Source organism: Eleginops maclovinus, chromosome 12 (genome assembly GCF_036324505.1).
Source record: "Eleginops maclovinus isolate JMC-PN-2008 ecotype Puerto Natales chromosome 12, JC_Emac_rtc_rv5, whole genome shotgun sequence".
NCBI lineage: Eukaryota > Metazoa > Chordata > Actinopteri > Perciformes > Eleginopidae > Eleginops > Eleginops maclovinus.
In genome coordinates, this window is record NC_086360.1 from 3,300,559 (window position 1) to 3,319,864 (window position 19,306).

A 19,306-nucleotide genomic window follows, 5' to 3' on the forward strand; every position below is an offset into this window, starting at 1 on the left:
AGATCACCTGCTCACAGACACAGGGCGCAATCACTGCTCTGTAGTTAGATGAATCGAACAAAAGAAGAAAGACTTGAAGCTTAAAAATAAACTGCAGCCTGTGTAGACAGATTAAAATAGAATGTGTTCCGGCTACAGACAGACAAGTTAAACACGCAGCTGGAAGGCCTCCTGCTGACAGGATGTAACGCAAGATGTAAGGCCTGCATACATGATCAGCACATCATGTTTTTCTGATGGTGAGACGACTCCAAGGCTTGTAGCAGCCCTACCCTGCACACTTGCCTTTGAAGTTCATCAGTTTCACTTCAACCATGTTAAAGGGGACTTTCACTGTATTATGTTTGCAATAACGTGCACTTATTACAGAGCTAACCACTGAATAAGTCAATGACTTAATTCACAATATTGATTTTAAAATGATTTTAGTGATTTAAAATGGTCGTATTGATTCCCCTAAGAAAAGATAGTGTGTTCAACGGCATATCAACAGCTGGATCTGCGGCAACAACAACGTAACTTAAAATGACGGCAGCACCGATCAAGTTTTTTTCTGTAACTGTCCAAGGCTGTTACTTTTTTTATTTTCCATTCACTAGTCGAAAAAGAAAGTGAACAACCTCTGAAATGTCCAAATTGAAAAAAAGCTATTTCTATAATAATAAAGATAACATCTGCTAAATAACTTAAAATTGGGGGAAAGTGCATATGCATCAAAGCCCCTCTTTTTAGCCTTTCTTTTTAAATCGACTCAATAAAAGAAGGGGACATTTTCAAAGCCAAAGCAAAAGTGCCTTGAGCCTGCAATCTCTCTAATAGTACTGGTTGCAAAAAGAAGCTGATTGTGTAGGAGTCTATGAGAAGATGTCCCTTCTTCTTATATGATTTATTACCTCAGTAAACATGTAAGTGTATGGCTTTAATCTTTAGTTCCAAGTCTTTTTCAATACAGCATGTTGTAAAAATTATAAGCAGGGCGTGGATACTCTGTGATGGACACGCCATCCCTACAGCGAGCTATCAATAAGTATATAGGCAAAGCAATGTCTCTGTAGCTCAACTTAAAAAAACAATAGACGGGTAACTTCACGGTGGCTACCTCCACTTCTGATTTTTACCATGGATGTATAAAGAAAACTGGATAAAGCGTTGGAGGTGGGCCCTCGCTCATTCGAGAGTTGCTCAGTGGCGCATGAAGCCAAAATGGCCTGACACTCTCCAGAGCAAACGTCAAAAATAACCCGTCATGCCTGCCTGTCGAGAGAAAAAGTCCTCGATAGTGGATCAAAAGTGAACAGTTCAGTTTCCCTTTAGCCCCACCTCCGATCTCCCGCTTTTGGATCGGTCAGATGAATGAAGAGGGAAAATTATTCTGGATTCAGCTTTTAGTGCATTTTAAAACTTTTAGCCCCTAATGATTTAAGTTATGGCTATTAAAGTGTGGGTAGTTAATACAGCGAAAAGAGAAAAAAAAAGTATACACTGATTGACAGACATCTCTTTCCCAATGTAAGGTATAGGAAAAAGTATTTTTGACATGGACTGACAAAGTAGTTGTAGTATCGCCATTTGGCCACTACTCAAATTTGCTTCAGCATCTGCCGCACTTCCTGGGGGCTTGGTTTTTACACAGCTTTGTGTTTTCGCAAGGACTTCACGTGTGAGAATGAGAGGAGGGGACTGACAGCTTTCTGTCACAGTGTGCCATGGCAGCTGGTGTTAGCTAGCCTAAGGCAGCTTCTAACACTTTGACCAAATTAGCATTGCAGTGAAAAACATAAAGAACAGCTGTTGGGGGTAAACCAGAAACAAAAGCCAGGGTTCAAAACATGACTTGAGAAAGGTCTGGGTGCTATCAGAGTTACTGTGCAGCGTGTTCCTGTAGTCGATGGAACATGGTCAATAGAGCGTGCAGGGAGCCAGTAAAACCTGTCACCTCAGGGTCACTGTGACTGTTCAACACACAGCCTGCTGCTGGTTAACCCCAATGACAGCACTCTGCTACTCCTATGAGCTATGCCTGTGTGTGGCAGTATTATTGTAGTGTCTCCCAGTGAGCAGCAGTGTGTAAACGGAGAGATAGTGAAGACTTTAGCCAGTGGGTCACCTTAGGGTGCCATATATCCAGACGGCCAAATGGATCAATCAATAGAAGAACATTAATCTGTAGAAGAGCTGGCCTATAGCCCCGACAGGACACCACTGATTAGAATAAGAAATATGGACCCACCCACCTCTGGCTAATGCTCGCAGTCTGCAACACACACACACACACACACACACACACACACACACACACACACACACACACACACACACACACACACACACACACACACACACACACACACACACACACACAATAAACACACACACACACACACACACACACACACACACACACACACACACACACACACAATAAACACACACACACACACACACACACACACACACACACATCTCAGCTCCAGTGTAAGATGTCACTGTGCTGACACAAACGGTCTTCACCGTGCAAAGAACCGAAACACTCTTACTGTCTCCTCTATGAGCTACTGTCTGCAGCCAGGCTCAACTCACACTCTTTAAATAGCTGAAGACATTAGCAGTCAAGGTGAATCAGGCCAGAAACAGGCAGCGTGTGTAACAGCACACCAGTGTGTTCATGTTGTCTTCAAAATCAGGACAAACACAACATGCAAGTGGAGTAAAGGATGAAAGAATATGGAGACTTATATAGGTGCTTATCTTAATGTTATTATAGTGCACAACAACCCACGAAACCCCAGTGTGGATACATTTACAAATACAGGGAAATCTAATGTTGGTGCCAGGTGGCTGGGTCAGTGCACTGATTAGCAGAACGCAGATGTAGGATTAAGACTCTGAACACGCAGTGGTGTTACATGAGGGGCTGCGTGACGCATTAAACATTTACATGTGTGCTGCTAAAGGCTGGGGAACAACTGTTAACTGGATGTTAATGACTAAGCACATTTGTATAATACCCTGTAGCATGCACTGAAAAAAAAGAAACGTTGACTTTAATTAAATGTATTATGTCACCAGATTTCACATAACTGCATTAGGTTAGTTGGAAGCAAAAATATTAAGTTTAAATAAAAAATATTAGGCTCAACTTAACATTATTGGCTTTAAACTGACTTAAAACAGCTATGTGAAATTTGTAGACATAATACATTTAATTAAAGTCAACGTTTCAGTTTTTTCAGTGTTGAGCAGTTTTGGGTGTAACACGTTATAAAAGAAACTGAGCTACAGTAATGTATTACTTTTTGCTGTAACGCAGTAATATAACACATTACTTCTGAAATGTGGGTAATATAATACCGGTTACAATTCTCAGTAACGCAGTTACAACACATTTTAACCCGACATGATGTGGTGTTCTGTTTCTAAGAATTCACAAACATGGCGAGACATTCCGTCACCAGAGGAATAATTGTGAGGGTAGAATAGTAACTCAGTAAGCCTGTTTACTATTGGTTAAGAGGGCTGCAGAAACAGATTCACAATGCAGAGCTGCAGGCTCACAATGCAGAGCTGCAGGCTCACAATGCAGAGCTGCAGGCTCACAATGCAGAGCTACAGGCTCACAATGCAGAGCTGCAGGCTCACAATGCAGAGCTACAGGCTCACAATGCAGAGCTGCAGCTCAGAGAAGAGAACAGAGAAAGACAGGAGTGCGCGCAGGCCAAAGCAACAGAAGGTCACTTTCTCTGGGTCTGCTGCTTGAACCCCGAAAAGTTAAGAGACTGGTGGCAGAGACTTGAAGATATGCAGCCTCTGTCCTCTGTGGAATCACCGGCTTTTAGAAAGTTTGTCAGCCAAATCCCCGTTAACACACCAATGACCAGGTGAGCTAACGTTGAATAGAGACTCGTTGATATACAGCAGGTCACAGGGCCGTGCAGAGGCTCCACTAACATGTTATTAATAACACACAGAGACGTCATGTTACCGCTATCACATATTATCCAGCCCACTTAAACGGAGCATGAGTTTAATCTCTAGCTCTTTTCCTAATGTTCAGCATGTACTGCCAGATAGAGAGATAGCTTTAATTAATGAGCTGCAATAAACTACATTTCAGCATTTAAAGCCAAACTTTAGAGGTTATTTTGGTGAAAGTAACTCAAAGTAACGCAGAAGTAGTGTAACGTATTACAGTTCAGAGACAGTAATAACGTAATGCAACTTATTACTTTAAAAAGACAGTAATAAGTAATATGTACTGTATTACATTTTGGAAGTAACTGCCCCAACACTGGTGTTGAGTAAATGCATTGAAGTGTAAAGGTGAATCATGTCTTTTTAAATAACTGAAGTGCTCCTGGATTTTGAAATATTGCAGAACAAACACACACAAACATTATTGTTATAACAGTTGAAATGTAAATACAATCGCTAGGAATAAAAAGATAACGTAATGCTATAAACATGACTTCCCGTCATCACTGCTAAGCTAAAGGCGGCTAATGTTTGGTGTGAAACCGTTTAGTAGTCTCATTTCGTCACTTGTCAGAGCAAAGACACATAAAGGTTTTGAACATTCATGAGTGTGTTAAACAGTGGTAAAATGCTCACTGCTTTTCAGGTTTAGGACTCCCACATTCCCACATCACTCTTTTCCTTCATTACAATGAAGTGTGTTTTTTTTTTACTCAATCCCTCAAGCTAGAGTCCGGTTCGGGCCTACAACAGATTTCTAACACACCCAACGCTGTGCCTTTCGGACCCAACACAACTGATCCTGAACCTGCCTCTAATCACTATACTCACACTATATGAGTCTTTGTGGAGTTAACAGCAGAGAAAACATTTACGTTTCTACAGTAAAACATCCCATTTGTTCCTACACATCATCCCCCAAAGTTTTCAAGGTCACTAAAAAATAAATACATTTGATATATAAATATGTAATGTTGAAAAACGTGTTGAATAAAAATAGAGACAAAAAATGTAGATGTAATTGGTCCATTGTTTGTCGATAATAATAATGTCTTTTTGGTAATTCTTATGTGATATTTCAACCCTTTTCGTATTATTTTGAATGTTTTTGTACTATAACTGTTGTCTTTGGGAGGATTGAGGGGGATGTAAAAACTGGACAACATGCACACTCCTGTATTTTGTTTTTGGCACTGTATGTATTTCAAAGTCGCTCTGTTGTTGAAGAAAAAGCAAAATAAAGTGTATATATATTTTAAACAAGGTAATTGGTTTGCTCTTATGACTCTCAGGAGTGATAGTGCGGCTATTAATAAAGGTCAGAAGGGCATGCTGGATCTCTGAAAGGCTTAAGGGATCTTTCATTGACATCTTAATTTCTCTAGCTTGATGCATTCCAAGATTGCCTGTATCCACCTGTCATGTGTCAGAGGGGAAGCATGTCTCCGTTTAATTAGAATGGCACACCTGGCCTGTTCTAATTTGAAACAAGACTGGACAGGGGAGTGGGGGTCAGTATTGTAGGGGGTTTGGGGGGGTTTGACAGAGAGTTAGAAATACATAAGCGGAAGTTGTAAGTGCAATAACACAGAGCTCATGGTGGTGGCCCCTGCACCACTGCTCAGGAAAGTTGGTGATCTGGCCCTGGCTGTGGATGGCTGCTCCATTTCCCTATCTCCGGAGGTGCTCAACCTGGGCGTCATCCTGGACTCCTCTCTCTCCTTCCGGTCCACATCAACAACATCACCAAGTCTGCCTTCTACCACCTCAGAAACATCTCACGACTCCGGCCTTCACTCACGCATTCAGTCACAGAGACACTCATCCATGCCTTCATCACCTCCCGTCTGGACTACTGCAACGGTGTCCTGTCTGACTGCCCACCAAGGCCCTTAGCAGACTCCAGTACGTCCAGAACTCAGCTGCCAGGGTTCTAACCCACACAAAGCCCTGGCAGCATATCACTCCCATCCTCCAACAGCTCTACTGGTTGCCAGTCAAGTCACGCATCACCTACAAGATCCTCCTGCTCACCTACAAATCTCTCCATGGACTCTCACCACAATACCTCACAGATCTCCTCCACCCCTACACTCAGTCACGTTCCCTGCAGGTCCTCTGACAAAGACCTGCTGGCCACTCCCCCCACCAGATTGCGAAACTTTTGGGGACAGGGCCTTCACTGCCAATGCTCCCACACTCTGCTACAGTCTACCACTCCTGCCCAATCCCTGCCCATGTTCAAAAAGCACCTCAAAACATTTCTCTGCACTAAGTCCTTTGATCCCTAACCCCCACTCCCCTTTTCCCCTCCCTATTTGTAAAGCGACCTTGGGTACCATGAAAGGCGCTATATAAGTTGAAGTTATTATTATTAAAGACACAGTTTGCAGACAAGAGTGATGCCTTCGATGTACAATAGTAGTTAAGACTAAGCTGATCACTAGTTTTTGTTCTGTAACTGTGGTTCCCGTTGAAGTACAAAATGTATTTTCTATGTGCCATGTGTCTTTAATAAAGACTTTAAATACAAAATAAAAACAATTAATGCCTTCAGTTAGATAGCAGGTGAAAGTGCTGGACAGGATTTACACTGCAAAAACTGAAACGTTCAATTTAAAATGCATTATTGGTGGTGGTGGCAAAGTCCGTAGAGACTTGGCTTGGGAACCGGAAGATAACCGGAAAGCAACCGGTTCAAGATCCCGAAAAAACCAGTTCTACCGAGGTGTCCCTGAGCAAAGCACCGTTCCCTACACTGCTCCCCAGGCGCCGTACATATGGCAGCCCACTGCTCCTAACACTAGGATGGTCACATGCAGAATGTACATTTCCCCTCTGTGGGACCATTAAGGGTATCCTTATTGTTATTATTTCAAGAGAGAACCCATGTATACATTTATACACAACATAAATATATGTGTATTGTTTTCTGTCACTTCTACCTACAACCTTAAGTGTGTGGTTAGTATCTTAAAGCATTAAAAAGGTTTTTGTTTTTTTTACTGTTGTCTCATTTATTTATTCTCTCTATTCGCTTTCTTTCCACTTTCCTTTGATTTGACTGAAATGTGTGTTATATCATGTTTTTAATATGTATGCAATCTGTCATAATGAAGGTGCTAGTCAAGGTGTTTGGAAGGACTTCATATTTAACTGAGATGCATGTGCACACACTTGCCTTTGCTCTATGTGTGTCGGCAGTGTTTACTGTCAGGTGACCTTGCCACACCTTAGCTTTAGCCTGAATCGATGCCTCTGGGCTGTGTTACAGTAATGACTACCGATAAATAGTGCAGGATTGACGATGTGTTTCTCCGGCCGTGTGGACAGAGCAGCTGCCGTAGTGTTTGATTGGTTTATCAGCCACAGATCCGCAGCTGCCTCTGCACTTGCCTGTCGACGCCCAGCACTGAATCTAATACCGCTCCAGTCCCGGGACAAATCCATCAATCTAACACACACACACACACACACACACACACACTCATGCACATGAGCTCCCTCGGAGTAACATTCAAAGTGGCAGTGTCACTGTTGAATTAAATTCAAAAGCCTCTCTGTCTTTCTCTTTCTATCGCTCCATCGCACGCACACCAAAATAATTTCTGTCAATATCATAAAGTCATCTCTTTATCTTTTTGTCACTACACACACAGACACTGCATCTCTGATACTGCTGACAGAGCATGGAATAATAAACAGCCTTGTTAAGCAGCTGAGACACACTCAGGTAAAACAAATTGCCATTTTACAACCAAACCAATTGTATAACATCCTTCAACTGCATGCACAAATGAACTGCCAGGAGGAACTTGTGTCCAAACACAAAAGAGAAATGTTCCTGACACAATTAACATTAGTCCAAATGTATGCCCCAGAAGGTCGTGAGGACTAGAGGGCACTGAGAATACAGAAACGTTGGCTTTATTTAAATGTTTTATGTTAAGAAATTTCACATATCTGAATTAGGTTAGTTGAACGCAATAATATTGAGTTGAACCTAACAATTTTTATTAAAACTTGAGATTATTGCTTTTAACTAATCTAATACAGTTATGTAAAATCTGTTGACATAACACATTTAAGTCAATGTTTCAGTAGTTTACTTTGAAAAGACTGTATGCATGTGATAAAAAGATATTGACAAGTTGTTTGATATTATAGGAATATGTGTAAAAATGTTAAATCCTAAACCATTTCATGAGGAAACGTTGCATGGTCCCATGTAACAGTGACACGTCCTACCTGGACAGGTTTTGTTATCTAATGATTGTAAAAGCAAATACAGATTTACCCAGCATCACCTTTATGCTCTAGTCTGTACCGTTTTCGCTACTAAATCAGATTCACATCCTGGATATATCCTGCCAAGGACTTCTGTCTGTTTCTCTTTGAATATCGTTAGTTTTTTCTGTAAGAAATATGTAACATTCCTCCAGCAAGTGCAACAGTGACAATGTAGACTACCGGATAGCTATGAGGCTCTTAACAGCAGGTCAAATCAGTGTCTTCTGTGATTTATGGTTATAACTGATAATTGGTGATACGTTTTCTCGCTAACAAGAAAAAATGATTATTATTTCTCCATCTGATAGAGTCATGGTACTGCTAAGCTAGCAGTTCCTCTTACGGATGGATAAAGGGTACATGATACAGCGGTGGAGGCGGGCCTGTTCATTACTATACAAGTTGCTCAGTGGCGCATGAAGCCAAAATGTCCTGCCTTTAGTACAAAAATACACATTTCACTGGATCTTACGGCAATCTTCCGCATCCATTGGGCCCATAGAGCATGCGCACTTGAGTTTTCCTTAAGCCCTGCCTCCCAGCCGCTCAAGTCTGGTCTTGGCTCAGTAAAATGAATGGAAAGTGCAAATAACTCTAGATTCATCTATCAGATTGTTTTACAAATTTTAGGACCTCATTCTTTTTATTATATTGATTTACTTTAAAAGAGAATATTCACAGATTTACAGACTGATTTACAGACTGATTTACAGACTGATTTACAGACTGATTTACAGACTGATTAACAGACTGATTTACAGACTGATTTACAGACTGATTTACAGACTGATTTACAGACTGATTTACAGACTGATTAACAGACTGATTAACAGACTGATTTACAGACTGATTTACAGACTGATTTACAGACTGAATAACAGACTGATTTCGAGACTGATTAACAGACTGATTAACAGACTGATTTACAGACTGATTTACAGACTGATTTACAGACTGATTTACAGACTGATTAACAGACTGATTAACAGACTGATTTACAGACTGATTTACAGACTGATTTACAGACTGATTTACAGACTGATTAACAGACTGATTTACAGACTGAATAACAGACTGATTTACAGACTGATTAACAGACTGATTTACAGACTGATTTACAGACTGATTTACAGACTGAATAACAGACTGATTTACAGACTGATTAACAGACTGATTAACAGACTGATTTACAGACTGATTAACAGACTGATTTACAGACTGAATAACAGACTGATTTACAGACTGATTAACAGACTGATTTACAGACTGATTTACAGACTGATTTACAGACTGATTTACAGACTGATTTACAGACTGATTAACAGACTGATTAACAGACTGATTAACAGACTGATTAACAGACTGATTTACAGACTGATTAACAGACTGATTTACAGACTGATTTACAGACTGATTAACAGACTGATTTACAGACTGATTTACAGACTGATTTACAGACTGATTTACAGACTGATTTACAGACTGATTTACAGACTGAATAACAGACTGATTTACAGACTGATTAACAGACTGATTAACAGACTGATTAACAGACTGATTTACAGACTGATTAACAGACTGATTTACAGACTGATTTACAGACTGATTTACAGACTGAATAACAGACTGATTTACAGACTGATTAACAGACTGATTAACAGACTGATTTACAGACTGATTTACAGACTGATTTACAGACAGTCTCTTTTTGGGTCCAATGTTGTCACGTGACCTTGTAGCACAGTTTTGCTACCATGAAACTTTGCTTTAACGCCCGGAGCATTTCCTTGGGGCTTGGTTTCTCTCTGTATTATCTTGTTGTGCTAAGCTAGGCTAAAACATCGAACACTTTCATTGAATGTATTATGTCAACAAATTTCACAAAACTGTAAAAGGTTAGTTGAAAGCGATAATATTAAATTGAACCTAAAAAAAATGTTTAGATTGTGTTCAGCTATCTTAATTGAGTTATATGAAATCTGTTGACATAATACATTTAATTAAAGTCAATGTTTCAGATGTTTCAGTGCAGGTGTCCCTGCACTGCATGCATCAAAAGGAAAGTGACTAGAGGAGCGTTAGACAATTACAACATGTTGTTTAAGGTTAAGGTAATGCTTTAGAATAAACGTTTTATGTATATTTGAAAAGATAGACAATATCCATCAGCACATGAAGAGGCTAAATCTTTAGTCTAAAAAAAGAAGAGCTGCAGTAGCCTCTGGGAATCGGAGTGAAGCCCTGCACAGTCCCTCTCTCCACACACACTGTTACCAAGGCTCACATGAACAGTATGACTGAAGAAACTTATCAAATATATTGTCACTTATTTTAACATCAACTAAACCAATGCAAAAGTAAACAGCAGAGCAAGTCCAACTTTCACAACAATGACACACACACAGCCCACTCTGAACACACACACCAGAGTGTATCCACAGCAGCCCATTGGAACATCATGTGATCAAATCAGAGTGTCCCCAGCAGTCCCCAGAGCCCTGGGTTGCTGCTGCCTTGCTCCAGAGCACAGCAGCAGGGTGGTGTAGGTGGAGGTGGAGGAGGTTTGACTCTACCTTGCCCTCGTTCCAGCAGAAACAGATGTTACTGGAGGTGCTCAGGATATCCGTGATGAAGGAGGAGATGCCGAGACGCATGGTGATGGATGACAACGGCAGAGAGATGTACAGATAAAAAAAAAAAAGAGGAGGGACAGAGAAGGATGCAGGAGCTGTTGACAGAGCGGAGACCAGGCAAGACTGAGGAGTGGAGCGAGAGGGAGAGAGGGGGGAGAGAAAAGGGTTGGGAGGAAGGAGCAGAGAGGGGAGAGATGGAGGAGGATAGCTGCGACTGCTGCTGCTGCATGCAAGACTGTGTGTGTGTGTGTGTGTGTGTGTGTGTGTGTGTGTGTGTGTGTGTGTGTGTGTGTGTGTGTGTGTGTGTGTGTGTGTGTGTGTGTGTGTGTGTGTGTGTGTGTGCATCTAAAGCTAAGCTTTAGGATGACAAAGCAAACATGCAGGTACACATTTAGATGAAAATCGGTCTCTGCACACACACACACACACACACACACACACACACACACACACACACACACACACACACACACACACACACACACATAGCTTCTTAAGCAAAGTATAAACACAAAACATTGCAGCATTTTTAAAATAAAACAGCCAACTAATTTATTTCATGACTTTACCAACATTCACATAAACCAATACACACTTTTGGTGTCGAAATCAACTTTCTCTGCCTCTCTTTCCGTGTGTCAGGTCATTACTCGCTTCCACAGCCCCATGCTTTTCATGCAAACTCTCCAGACCTGCCGTTCTCAGTCCATCCACCAGATGCCCTCAGACTTTTCCAACCGTCACCTGACTCCTACATCCACCTTCTCACCTATTGCTATTGCCCATACACCCCACAGTCATAATACCAGTCCATCTAACTCAAGCTCCTGGCTGAGAGTTGCTCTGTGCCTTTGCTCTCCAGACTGTACTATCTGAACCATTATCTGTGCCTGCCTGCCTGCCTGCCTCTCCCTTTTCCCTCCACATGGCCAAGAGATGAATGAAGCAGCCGCTGGTAGTTGTTGTGATGGCTAAGGGTGAGGCAGCTGTTGAAAATATGAACCAAAAGTGTTTCGCTAAATCAATAGTCCTATGTGTTTATAATATATATGGTTACCATTTCCATTTTTAGTACAGTATTAACAACCACAGGGCCCGATAGGTGCAGCTAAAGGTTAGAAGAGTTGGAATTTAACCACTTCTGTTTCCCAATCTCCAAGTTAACTCTTTTTTGTACAGTTTATGTTTTTGGATAGATGCCTTAAATAAGATCTGTGGTTAACACAAGCTGTAGAAATTGTAACATTTTGTTCTAAGACTTATAAATGTCAGTAAACACTTGAACATGTGAATATCTGAAGCTTCTATGTGTCATAACAATAACGGTTGCTCACAAGGGATTACAGATTTCACATAACGTATCAGGTTAGTTGAAAGCAATAATATTACATTTAAATCAACAGTATGTGGTTCAAATTAATATTATTGCTTTAAATTGATCTGTGTTGACACAATACATTTAATTAAAGTCAACATTTCAGTTTATTCAGTGTTATAACAACACAGTAGTTCTTGTTCACACTGCCCATAACAGGTCGAACTGTAAGACCTATAAGAAATGTAACCAGTGCATCAATGATGACAGACTGACTCTTTTTTATGGCTTTTGTATGAAACAATTTCAGTACTACACCAAGCAATGTCGACTCCTTCTGTTATCATCAAACTAAATCTGATTTAAGGTGAAATACATCCCAGCTAATTTGAAGTATACTGTATAAGAAAATGCCTAACCGCAAAACCATACGTGACTGCAATGGCCAAACCCCACGGGTGGAACATACTGACAAGCTTAACTCAAGTGAAAGGAATACTCTTTAGCCCATTGTCTCTCCAAAGGTGTAATGAAATATATGGAGACCTCCATAATGTGAAAGACCTTAAAATGGCAAGGGTCCTCCACAATTTCCCTTCAAACAACACATACAGAGATGATAAGCCCTGACAGCATGCTCTATGTCTCGCTCATTTGCTGCTGAGTTGTCCCATGTCCTATGCTTGTTGCCAGATATTCATATTATTCAACAATGTGGTATGACCTTCCATATTTGACGGTTGACAACTCTGTGCATGGCTTATGTGTTATGTGATGGATATTACCATGTTACTTGTGACTGCACCTTTAACATGTTTGCCGTATAGCCGCTCTGACTGTCTGCATGTGATGGTTATGATACATATTGCTTGGTTGTGTTTTGTTGGTTTGTGTTGCTTGCATGGCTGCCGAAAAGTGGATATTGTTGAGGGACGGCCGTGGCACATGGCGTAAATGGATATCTTCTAATCAGAGGGTCTGTAATTTGATCCTCAGTCCCTGCAGTCAACATTTTAAACTGTGTGTTTAAATGCCAGACACGTTAACAGTATGGAAGTGTGTGTAAATCAGCAAAATGACATTCAAATGTTATTGTAATATTGGTTTTACCCGATTGACTCTTGAAAAATAATTTGACCAACTTCATTGAAAGAGATAGCAAGATCATCCAGGTCAAATCGTACTTCCACTGTGATTGTGTATTGTGTTCCACCCATTAGCAGGATTTAAACCCTGGAGCCCCATGCAACTGAGCTGCTTGGTCGCCACGTTTACTTGTTTTTTTTTTTGTGAAAAGTTACAAATGTGATGAAGTTCTTGAAACTAAAAAACTGAAACGTTGAATTTAATTAAAAGAGTCAAATTTCACACAAATTTCACACAATTTCACACAAGTGCATAAGGTTAATTGAAAGCAATAATATTAGGTTGAACTAAATATTGTTTATTTAAACTTAATATTATTGCTTGTGTTTTGCTGTTTCTTCTGTCTTTGCATGTGTTGACAATATATTATATAATATACAGATAATGTAATATTTTGTTGCTGTCTCTCAATGTCGTCTTCTTGTCTACTGTCAGTGGCTGGCGGTCGGAGACAGGGAATGTGTTCTGTGTTAAAGGAAGAGGTTGTGTCGAGCATTTTTATCCGCCATACATGGACTTTGCTGAAATGACTGCTGCTGTCATTTTGTCGGGAGGACTTAGAGGTGCTGACTCTCATCTCTGCCTCTTCACACTGCGCTACAAACCGTCCCAGCGAGCACTGTAGGTCACGGTGTGAGGCCAGCAGAGCCACATCATCTGCAGAAACTGCAATGTAATCCTCAACCCCCCGATATGGAACGCTCCCCTCATTTTCCATGAAAATCACACAGAATCTGTGACAGGGCACAACTCATTGAGAACAGGATTGACGTCCTGCCATGAATGCAGACACAGCTCCCCCTCTGCTATAGTCACGGCCCAGGAACCCCACATGTCGATATAAGCCAGTAATAAGGGTTTGATAAGAGAGGTGGACATGACCCCACAAGCACCAGAGGAAATTACACCCTTACACACACACACACACACACACACACACACACACACACACACACACACACACACACACACACACACACACACACACACACACACACACACACACACACACACACACACACACACACAAACAGACGCCTTTTCTACACCCACATTATTATAAATTTAGCAGTTTGCATGCATTCATTATTCAAACATTTCTACTCTGAAATGGTAATGTGTCGTGCCCACAATACTATAGTAGAACAGACACACACACACACACACACACACCCTCTGGTTAGTGATAACATTTACGCAGCGCCTACTCCACTCTTTTTTTTCTGATGTTTGTTTAGTGATTGACATTTCCCACAATGTCTCTCAGCAATCCCGTCAGAAGGGGGCGTGAATTTGTTGCTTTCAATCAATGGTGGGTGAATGAGTGTATAAAAATAGCTGGCTATTATTATCAGGGGTGTTCATGATGTCATGCAAAGACTCAAAGCACAACAACAGTTCTGAAGGATTAACCCAATTACAGATGCATTATATCTGGTGGTGTCAATCGATTCAAAATGCAACAATCTCTTAAAATACTCCTATTTATTTGCATTTTGTGGGGAGATGGAACAAATACATGTGTGGTGTTGTATGTGACAGAAATGAGAGGGTATTTTACTTTAACATGATTTGTAAATTATTGGCATTATGTCTGACAATTTTCCGACACTTAGCTAAAGCCTCCACACACCCTCTGTCACAGAGAGCCGCTGGGATTGACTTCTGTATAATGTGCGCTACACAGAGAATATTATCTCTGCTGATATCATACTGCAGACCCTCCAGACCCTGTCCGCTGTCTCACACTGCTGAGCAACTTTAAAAAAACGTGAGCATGATTCAGGCAAAATGCCTTTTCTCCATCTTCACCACACCTAAAGAACAAGAGCAGTTTCCATTGTTCATGGATCAGGTGTGTTGTTACACTGAGGTAGTGATTGTCTCCAGAGAAAGAGCTTATGGGAAGTGCCAGAGCTAGCTGCCTCGACCACTTTCTAAACCAACCCCTACAGCTCCAGTCAGTGCCAGACATGTCTCTTGTGCTGATTTCTCTGATGTCTATGACTTTTCACTGCCATGCAATTCATTTTAAACATCTGTACTGGAATTCTGTGTGGACGTTCGGGTCAAATTGGTTGTTTGATTCATTTTCGGTGATTTGTATCCAGATAAATCCTCAATAATAATGTGTTAATGTTGACAACCCTAGTTATTTCATTACCTTACATGATGCCTTTATCCAAAGCGACTTGAAATAAGAGCATTCAACCATGACGAAACAATCTCAAAATCAAGAATCCTGCAGATACATTAGCTATCTGTAAACTAAACCAGATGGATTGCTACTGCATTAGCTCTAATTAAGCTAAACCATCTAAGCGCTAGGTACAGAAGAGATTTAAAAAAAAAAAAAATTATCTATGGTGCAGTGGATGGATTTTCCATCTGCGACAGTAGATTTGTAGACGTGCTCCTGTCCTGATAACAATTTCAATGAAAACTCAGACAGGATATTTTAAAGGATATTGCAGATCTAATGGATTGCATGCATGTGTACAGTATGTAACCTGCTCTACTGGAATGTTCTTATACTGCCCACGATTTCTGTGCAGCATGCATTTGGATGTTATGGATGATATTTTTATTAATTTTGGGGCCAGTTTCGCCTTCATTAGAAAGTGACACGCCAAAAGGAAACGCAACCCCTACAGCTCCAGTCAGTGCCAGACATGTCTCTTTTGCTGATTCCTCCGCTGTCTTTGCCTTTTCACTGCCATGCAATTCATTTTAAACATCTGTACTGGAATTCTGTGTGGATGTTCGGATCAAATTTGGTTGTGTGATTTATTTTTATTGATAACGCGTTAACTTTGAAAACCATAGATATTTCATTACCTTAAATGACACCCTTATCCAAAGCTACTTGCAATAAGTAAACCAGATGAAGTGCTACTGCATTAGCCCTAATTAAGCCAAACTATCTAAGTGCTAGGTACAGAAGAGATCTTTTTTTTATTTATTAAATGTATGGTGCAGTGGATGGGTTTTAATCTGCAATGGTAGATTTGTAGACTTTCATCTGTCCTAAAAAAATGTCTTAACAAAACAACAATGAAAACCCAGACAGGATATTGTAAATCTTCCTGAGTCTGTTCCTGCTGCTGCAGCTTTGGGGTAAATCTAATGGATTGCATGCGTGTGTACAGTATATACCCTGCTGCACTGGAATGTTCGTATACTGCCCAATTCCATGCAGCATGCATTTGGATGTTATTGAATTTTATTTGTTTTGGAGCCATTTCAGCCTTTATTAGAGAGTGACAGTGTTAAACGGGGGAGAGAGAGAGGGAGAACACACGTAAAGGAACCGCGTAAACAGCGTGAACACTTCTCTGTTTGTATAATCTGTTCTCCTTGGTCAAGTCTTCCAATTAAAACCTGGACATAAGCTGTCATAAACTGGAGTAGGGGTTACATCGTTATTTTTGAATAATTTTCTGTGCTACTAGCTTGCTGTTGTGTGTTTATGTGTTTGTACTTTTTATTGTGAATGTATGTGCTGTAACTGTGCCTGTGTGTGTTTGATTAGGTGCTTTAGTTGTGCTTTTGTGTGTTTTTTTCTTTGCCATTATTCTTTTGTCACTTTTATTTTAATTCCATTAACCTGCCAGGGACTGCAGATGAAAATCGGACTCTAAATCTTACACATTTACATGATGGACTGAAGTGCTCATGTGCATTGTCCTTTCTTAAAGGGGCCATATTCTGCTCTTTTTCAGGTGTATATCAGTATGTAGTGTCTCTCCTGGGACATGTCTCCATACTTTAATATTCACAAAGCTCTTTATTTCTCTCACTGCCTGTGCTGCAGCATCTCTTTTCACCCTCTGTCTGAAACTAGAGCCCAGTCTGCTGTGATTGGTTAGCTGGCCGGCTCTGTTGTGATTGGTCAACCGCTAAGAGATGTCCCGCCACTTTGCCTATCTATGTTGGAGTGCTAGCCAATAGAAGCAGGAGTGTTACATAGTGATGTCACTATGTTGCAGAAGTAAACAAGGGAGTCCAGTGAAGGCGTTTCAGGAGGTTGGGGGAGTGTAAGGGAGACAAACTCCCTCTTGAGGGAACAGGGATTTTAGCCTTTGCAGACCATTTACATGCACACAAACCTATATTATTAAAAAATGTTCTATATACGACATTTAAATTCCTCAGTTCTGTCAAAGACACGTCCTGGTGAATGGAATAGTCCTGTAAATTTCAGAATGGATGTAGCAAAATCACAGGTTCAACCTTGTGCAACTCTTCAGATCTTGATCCTGCAAAATGTATCACTTGCAGGGTCAATCGAGCGGACCAAATTATGGAAAGGCCACCTGAGAAAACACTGTTCCTGTATACAATGTTTTCAAACAATGTAAATAAAATACCATCTATCTGCTGCTTTGTAAATACTTTTCCACGTGTATTTGATATCCATCCATGTGTCCATCTTAAGTTACCTTATTTCTTTTGTATTTTTTGGGGGTGTGGGGGGTGTGGGAGAGACAAGGATTTTAGCCTTTGCACACCATTTACAAGCACTAAAACCTATTCAACACACTACAGGAAGGGGGAAACCCCAAGAAGCAGAATAGGGCCTTTTCAAATAAAATAAATAGAAGATTCAGCATGAAGTCTAAAAATAGGTATAGATACAGTTACCTCATTTGGAAACTTCATGCAATTCATTGATGAATTAAAAATATAGTAATGCTTTTCTCTAATTCCATTATCTTTTAAATTAAACACCTTATGAAATGACACAACCATTGTGAAACCTCCTTAATAAAGCACTTCATACAACCATGCAGCTCTGTAGGCTAGTAAACATGTATGCTTGCTAAGCAGAAGCATGTAAGTGGTTGAAGGCTTTGAGTGGTTGTTAAACATTAATGTCTGCTTTTGATACGAAGGCCTGCAGGGAGCTGAGGCATCATTAACATAAATAGATTCTCTTTGATTTTACATTGATTCCTTGACCACCCCACTCCAGCCTGTTTCCCATGCACTCACACACTCAATGGAAACACACACACACACACACACACACACACAGACACACACACACACACACACACACACACACACACACACACAAAACAACAACTCACCGTGGAGGTTTCCAGAGTTTGCGTGGCGGTGGGATCAGCTCTCTCTTGTTGAGGGGGGCGACTCCGAGAGCTACCTGCATGATGGTGATGAACTTCTTATACTTCATGGTACTGCTCATCAATGCTTCGAGTCAATCTGTTGCCATGACAACACCTCAGCTTGCCTTGGGTCCAGCTTGGCTGTCAGGTGCTTGCGGTTGCAGCGCTGAGGAGTGGAGCACGTCTTGTGGAAGCTGAGCGCTGCACAGAGGAGATAGAGCAGCAGTGGGATAAAGCCAAAAGACAAAACAGCCGTGTTCTGATTTGTGTTGAAGCATTACTGTTACATAATTCACACAGAAAATCCCACCACTGGAGGATAATAGTGGCACTAAGCCTCTGGGTGCTTATCATGGTAATCCGCAACATCCAGCATCCATCCCTTTTTTTTGTTTGATCAAAGTGCAGACTGTCATGTATCATTACGTTTGCAAAACAATTGATTGTTTTGACATTTACTATCAGAACAGAGGAAGACATATTTCTCCTTGCCCAATAAATAACTACTTGCCAATGTCTGTGGGTGAACCTGGGGCAGCAGGCCAAGATCATCTGCACATTCTCAATAAGTAAAATAAATCATGCTAATCCCAAAAGAAAAATCACCTTTGCCTGCACACAGTACGTCGGGCGACAGGTGAAAAACTGCAGCTTGAAAAATGGTTTGAATAAAACACAAATGTACAAAAACACATGCAAATAAAGAAAGATCTTCAACAACTTGTCAAAACATGCGCAGCGTTTACTTAAGGCACTAATGAAACGCTGCAGATACGAAACGCTGCAAGAACCTCAAAACACAACAGAAATGGGGACAC